Here is a 7,267-nt window from a genome sequence, read left to right as displayed (position 1 = left end):
ACCACCAAACCTTAGTACGTTATAGCCGGTTGCATAAGAAAAAGGGTTGAGAAAAATAGTCCCTTGAGTTTGACAGTTGTAGGTTATTAATCCCACATTATTGCAGTACAATATTTCTGGGTCGTAAACATTTATCTTGGGTATTTCATGGATCTATTTTTTTATTTGGGGTTCGTATTACTACGAGTGTCTTATAAACGAATTAGGAATAAATGAACACTCAGGTAATCCCACATACAAAAACATATCATTTGACAAGGATGAGATTTTGGCGAATCATAAGTCCTTCATGGCTTCTATGAACATTGCATTGAACAATAAATCGGAGGACTTACTTTGTTTGTATTGGATATCTAAACTTAACAAAAATCCGTACAAACAACGGTACATTGCCGGTTCATCTGCTTGTTCTACTAAAGAATTGTCTATTAGATTGACTAAAATTCTGTCCGCAGTTAAAGAGTGTCTTAAGATATACTGTTAAACTGTTTACTCACGTAGTGGTATTAACCATATGTGGATTTTGAATAACTCTAAAGAACTTTTGGATAATTTTAAATCTCGGTCTTTTTCTGAAATTAGTTCTATTAAAACTTTTGATTTTTCAACCTTGTATACAACCATTCCCCGTGTGAAATTGAAAACCCGTCTAATAGAAATAATCCACAATGCTTTTCATCATAAAAATGGAAGCATACGCTAGAAAAAATATCACTTTGGGATACCATAAGGCATATTTTTTTTAATAAGGAACAAAAGGGTAAAACATACTACACAGAGGAACAAGTGATCAGTATTCTGAAGTTTCTTATTGACAACATATTTGTTGAATTTGGAGGTAGACTTTTTCAACAAATTGTCGGCATTCCTATAGGAACAAACTGTGCACCTCTCCTTGCCGACCTCTTCTTATTTTCATATGAATCGGAGTTCCTTCAGACACTTGTCAAAACAAGAAGATCAAAGAAGCCAGGTTATTTAATTTCACTTTCAGATATATTGATGATGTTCTTTCCATTAACAATCCGAACTTTTCTGATTGGGTTTCATTAATATACCCACAAGAACTAGAAATTAAATAGACCACAGACACGGCTTCCTCCGCCTTATTTTTAGACTCATACCTCGGATTTGACATACACAGTCATCTCAGTACCAGAATATATGACAAACGAGGCGATTTTTAATTTTGAAATTATCAATTTTCCCCATCTTAGTAGTAGTATACCAACCTCACCTGCATATGGAATATACATTTCCCAACTCATTAGGTATTCAAGAGCTTGCAGCTCCTAATCTGACTGTAATCGTCACCAGTGTCTCAGCAGAAAGTTGATGAACCAGGGGTATGTCAAAGAACGTGTAATAGGGTTCTTGGACAGAATAAAAGGATTCGTCAAGTTTAAGATGACTGTACAGTGTACAAAGGGATATAACCCTCAATCATAAAACGGAAAGTACATGTATAAAATACGATAAACTAGCTCTTTTCTGTAAGAATACAACCGATACTATTTAAGTGTATATATTATAATTATATGAATTCAATCAAACTCAATTATAAACCAAGTCAGGATTAATTACTACATATGTCCAATTATGTCACGCTACTCATTCATAGATTTATGAATGAACTACAATTTCTTACTATAAAGTTTACATGTAATAATTGACATACAGGTAACTACTATTCACAAGACACAAACAATACATAGACTGAACTAAAATTAAATAGACAAACACAGACAATACAGTAAACTAAAAATACATGTAACACTGATCTTACCATGTTTATGGTACACAGGTCTATCTCCTGTTTGGAAACATCACCAGATTAATATAATATGAAGATATTCTGGTCCTATTAAAATACAAATATAACCTACATAAGTCTAATGAACTAACTATATCAGCATAGCATTTATATTAACAATAAGTACAATGTTCAGCAGACATTACTTTGGACCTTTTATAATAATAAAATAACTGGACCAATACATGTATCATTAATATATCCATGATATATTATTTCTCTGAGTTCATGAAAATACTTCTTTAAAATAAAATATCTATCATTCTGACTTCAAAATACATTTTCTCTCAGATTCAAACTAAAGGAATACTGTGCAAATATTCAAGACTTAGAAATATTAGTAACTGACCTGATTAATATAAAATAAGTGTCCAGAATATTAAACTATATAACTATTTTAAATATGGCTGATACATGTAAAGCTTTCTCTCAAGGTATATCAAAAAGAGTGGCAAAAACTATGAACTCAATGACTGTGACCAATAGTAGACAAGATAATATGACACATGACTGACTGACTAATGAACCAGAACAATAGAGTAGAACTGTACTAAAAAGAAATAAGAGAATAGAATAATTGATGAACTCTTAATATACATATAATAAAACTACTAATTAATATTAATTCTTCTAAAAGAAAATAAATATTAATGCTAAACATTCTACCACATACTCCCCTGGCATCTAAAATGACGTACACGTCATTTCAGAGTATACAACATAATATCTATGAAAAATAAAAATGAAATAGTTTTATATCTGAAGCTGCAATGTACTGATACTGCAATCACTAATAAATACAGTAGGAATCAATCAGGATAATCCTTTTCCTAAAAAACATTTTTGATTTCCCTTTTTGAATTTTTCTCGGAGTTTATTATTTTTGTGTTTTTACTTTTTCTATTATTTTTTAAATGGAAACTTGAGTTAACATGGTTATTGGTGGTTATTTTTTGTATATGCAATCAAATTTAAGTGAAATTGTGTCTATGGTACTGGACAGGATAAACCTTTACTCAAGTCAAGTATTTCTTAATTTGAAACAGAAACAAATCTGTACATTTCTTGGAAAAAATGCAAACTTATCAAAAACTCAAAGGGGACAATCAACATGATCAACTGTGGTATTACACCTATAAGGTTAAATACATCTCTTATTTTGGATGTACATTTTAATATATGATAGTGATCAATCAACACACACCAATAAATACGGTTAAATACAAATCAGATGTCAGAATCCCGCTGCAAATGTTTGCACTTCTCCTAAGTCAAGAATCTGATTACAGTAGTAGTATTTTGTAATTTATACGTGTTTCTTGTTTCTCAGTTTTTATATAGATTAAACTGTTGGTTTGACACTAGTAATTTTGAGGCCCTTAGCTTATTGTTTGGTGTTGAAGGCCGTAGATTGAACTATATTGGTTTACTTTTATAAATTATTATCTGGATGGAGAGTTGTCTCATTGGCACTCACATCACATATTCCTATATCTATTTTTACCACGCATGCAAATTGATTGATTTACATAAGTGAAGTTAAGTAATCTATCCACGCATGTTAATCGATTGGTGTACATAAATGACATTGAAATATCAACACATGCCAACCTATAAAATCAAAAGCAAATCATACATTAGATTAACATAACTGAATCAGTAACCTATCAGTTGTCAAATTGCTAAGTGTATTTTTGAAATACTAAGTATTGACCACTGTATATCCTCTGTTATTTCGTATCATTGGATTATGTCTCCTTTATCGCTGCTCAGTATCATTTATCAGCTATACATTACAGTTAAACTTGAAAGTCGATGATTTCTTATCTACTGTTAAAACTTAAGCAGACATTAAAAAAGTGGTACCAAGTTGTGAATTAAGTTTCAATATATTACAGGTCTAGATATGGCATGGTTAGACAGCAATCCAAATGATAGACACTTGGGACGCTTAGCAGCTGAAATGACAATGGATGAAATACGAAAAATATATATGCACCTAAAGGAAAAGAAACCTGCTAGGTCATGGGAAATTATTAACGAGTCAAAAAACAAAGAGTCTTTTGATATCAAAATCAAAGCTTTACATGATTGGAAGAAGAACACACTGTATGCTTCATTCAAGCAGATTCAGCAAAGTATGAAAGAGGAAGATATCGACATCCACATATTATGTCAGGTACACATGTAATGATAATAAAATTGAGAATGGACATGGGGAATGTGCCAAAGAGACAACAACCCGACCAAATAAAAAAACAACAGCAGAAGGTCACCAACAGGTCTTCAATGTAGCGAGAAATCCAGCACCCGGAAGCGTCCTTCACATGGCCCCTTAACAAATATATACTAGTTCAGTGATAATGAACACCATACTAATTTCCAAATTGTACACAAGAAACTAAAATTTAAAAAATACAAGACAAACAAAGGCCAGAGGCTCCTGACTTGAGACCGACGCAAAAATGCGGCGTTATATTATATTATGTTATATTACACCGTTCGTGACCAAGTATCATTTCGACAGTTTTCACAGATGATTTTAAATGGTTTATCTAAATTGTAAATGACATTTAAGTTAACTTGTCATTCCGGAAATGTGGAACGAACTTGTTTTGCCAAAAAATGACAAGAAATTAGATTGTAAATCTTCATTTTAAAAGCAAAAATTATCTGCAAATTTTCAAAATCAACAAAAATTAAAATATAAATTTCATTATTTATTTTATTTCATGCCATAAAAACATTGATTTCTTCATTAATTAATTATTATGTCAAAAAAACAAAACATGGAAAGGTGAACATATGGTATTAAACAATTAGTGTCCAAATCATTAATAGGAGGGATAAAATAGTAAAAAAACTTTCAAAAATGTGTTTATAAAATAATCCAATGCATACATGTATAACTTCAGATTTCAAGAGAAGTTCAAAAAGACTTGGGTAAGTGGTAATTTGAAATAGTTTAAACTAAAAAATAGCCCTTTTCTAAGCATTGGTTTCTGAATTTAGCCTTTTTAGGAATGATCAATCGTTAAACAGTACTTGAATGCAAAAAAAAGCTGTTTCACAAAAACAAAAGAGGGACGAAAGATACCAGAGTGACAGCCAAACTCATAGATAGAAAAATAAACTGACATAGCCATGGATAAAAAAAAAAGACAAACAGACAAATAATAGTACACACGAAACAACAAAGAAAACTAAAGACTAAGCTACACGAACCTCACCAAAAATTCGGGGTGATCTCAGGTGTTCCGGATTGAAAATAATAAATACGTCTGTTTTTAGACCAACCAAAGGAGAAGTTGTTTATAAGACCATCCGGTTCAAATCTACAGCAACTGTCTGATCATATTGGTTATCAAACATATCAACTTGGAATCGAACTTGGGCTAAAAGTTGTTGAGATGCAACAGATTGAAAAAAACCATGTTACAAATCTTCGTAGCCAAACTGAGGAGGTCCTGAACAAATGGAGGAGACTCCCTGAAGCTACATATGAAGTTTTAGTCAAAGCTCTCCATCGCCTTGAATTATCTAGTGTTTTACCATACATAACATATGAAGAAGGATTACCGGAACAAGCGGAAGGTACGTATAGTCTAAATAGTAATCCATTAGTCTGATATCCCTTTTTTACATGAACTATATACTATTATCACATTTAAGAATCTGTCTGTTCATGTAAACTTACATTACTTCCAATAGAGTACCACTAAAAATCTATTGCCACGTGAGATACTGGTCACAGTCATATTAGTAGTCTCTAGTATTTCTTCACCGCCATTATTTATAACAAACCTTTCTTAAATTTACCAATTAGTGTTATAGCTAACTGTGGAACCATCTTTAAATAAGGATTTATTATCATTATTAGTATTCTTAATGATAAATTTGGAAAGTATGCTTAAAAGAAGAATCCAATTCCATAAGGGTAAATTTGATTTTATTTAAACCTTCAGTTAGGTGCATACCAAGCATAGCATGAAAATGACTGGAACGGCGATAATTCACGTGCACTTTGTCTAAACGCTTCTGTTTTAAGTGAAAACAGCACGTGGTTGTTTAAACTTTGTTGTGAGTATATGCATGTTTCAGTGGTTGTCTGAATAATTATATCAGACAAAGATGGAAGAACACAAAATGAAAAATTATTTTAATTATAGTAGTTATAACATTATAATCAAATATAATTAATATTTCCCAATTACAGAGAGAATCATACAGGATATAGAAATCAGCCAGATTTTAGATTATATGATGACACATTTAGTGATATCATCTGATGATAGACGCAGCATTGAACATCATGTTAGACAAGATGATCAGAATAAAGCCTTGCTTGAAGTAATGAATAAAAGAGGAGAGTTCACTTATAATGTGTTTGTTGATGCACTACGGATAAGTGGATACAAAGATTTAGCAAATGAATTGAAACGCGATTCACAGGACGATTGCTCAAATGAAGCATTAGAACCTCAATATAAAGGTATGAGCTGTCTTGTATATGAAATTACACAAATAATAGCATTTGCATTACATTGACGGTCTTGATACATTTCAAGTTAAAAAAAAAAGATCTAATATTTGTTTGTAAAAGTAAAAGTAACGAAGGTTCAATCAATCAATAAGGTGATGGTAGACTAGAGATAATCCATGGCGCAAAAAGAAAAAAAGCAACAGTATTTTTCAATCATAACATAAGAAAATAAACAATGAATAAACCCCAAAAAATGGGGAAAGGGTAGTCTCATAAAGGCTTATATATTGTGTATGTATTATATATAAAGGTCTCATAATTGTGGCACCGTTGTAAATGTTAAGGGTTTTGTATTCTTGGTCTTGATATTTTTGTCTGTCTTTGATATAATTGCAATGTAAACCTGGATGACCTGTGTTTTGTATTAACCTTCATTCACTTAAATGATTTTAAAAAAAAGAATACAGTATTTGTTTCTACATTTTCAGTTAATGTTGGTCTTATTTTTATGCTAAGATATCCCTCAAAAGTTTCTCCTCGGATTTTTCTAAATAATTTACTACTTCTGCGGTATGATGATCATGACATCCCGTGAAACTCTCGTTGTTTATTTTTTACTATACATGTATTTAAAGTGATAATACAAACTTCTTAACAATAAATTGTAGGATTGTCCGAGTGGACTGTTCCAGTGTATAGAGTTCGTCTGCAGAAGAATTATTCAAATATCATTAACTGTATAGATCATGAAAACATAGTAGATCATTTAATATCACGTGATATTTTGACAATATCTGACAGACAATTGATAAATGCTTGTCCAACACAGATACAAAAGAATAGAAAGCTAATGGACATCCTTTTGCATGGGAGTGAAAAGGGATTTATTGAATTCCTAAACGCTATACGAGAAGACTCTGCTACAACTGAACTGGCAGATGAAATAGAAAGCACATTGATTACAAGCAGAG

General features: G+C 31.5%; 1 long non-coding RNA gene across 1 annotated transcript; it reads left to right on the top strand.

Annotated features, from left to right (window-relative positions):
- The first annotated feature begins 3,716 nt into the window (after positions 1 to 3,716).
- Positions 3,717 to 5,401, top strand: LOC143058456 (uncharacterized). The gene is made up of 3 exons (XR_012973069.1): positions 3,717 to 3,992; positions 4,729 to 4,756; positions 5,105 to 5,401. It is a non-coding gene; the product is annotated as an uncharacterized LOC143058456 (long non-coding RNA).
- Positions 5,402 to 7,267: the final 1,866 nt, after the last annotated feature.

This window comes from Mytilus galloprovincialis, chromosome 14, assembly GCF_965363235.1.
Source record: "Mytilus galloprovincialis chromosome 14, xbMytGall1.hap1.1, whole genome shotgun sequence".
NCBI classification, from domain to species: domain Eukaryota; kingdom Metazoa; phylum Mollusca; class Bivalvia; order Mytilida; family Mytilidae; genus Mytilus; species Mytilus galloprovincialis.
This window is presented reverse-complemented; position numbering and strand designations above follow the sequence as displayed.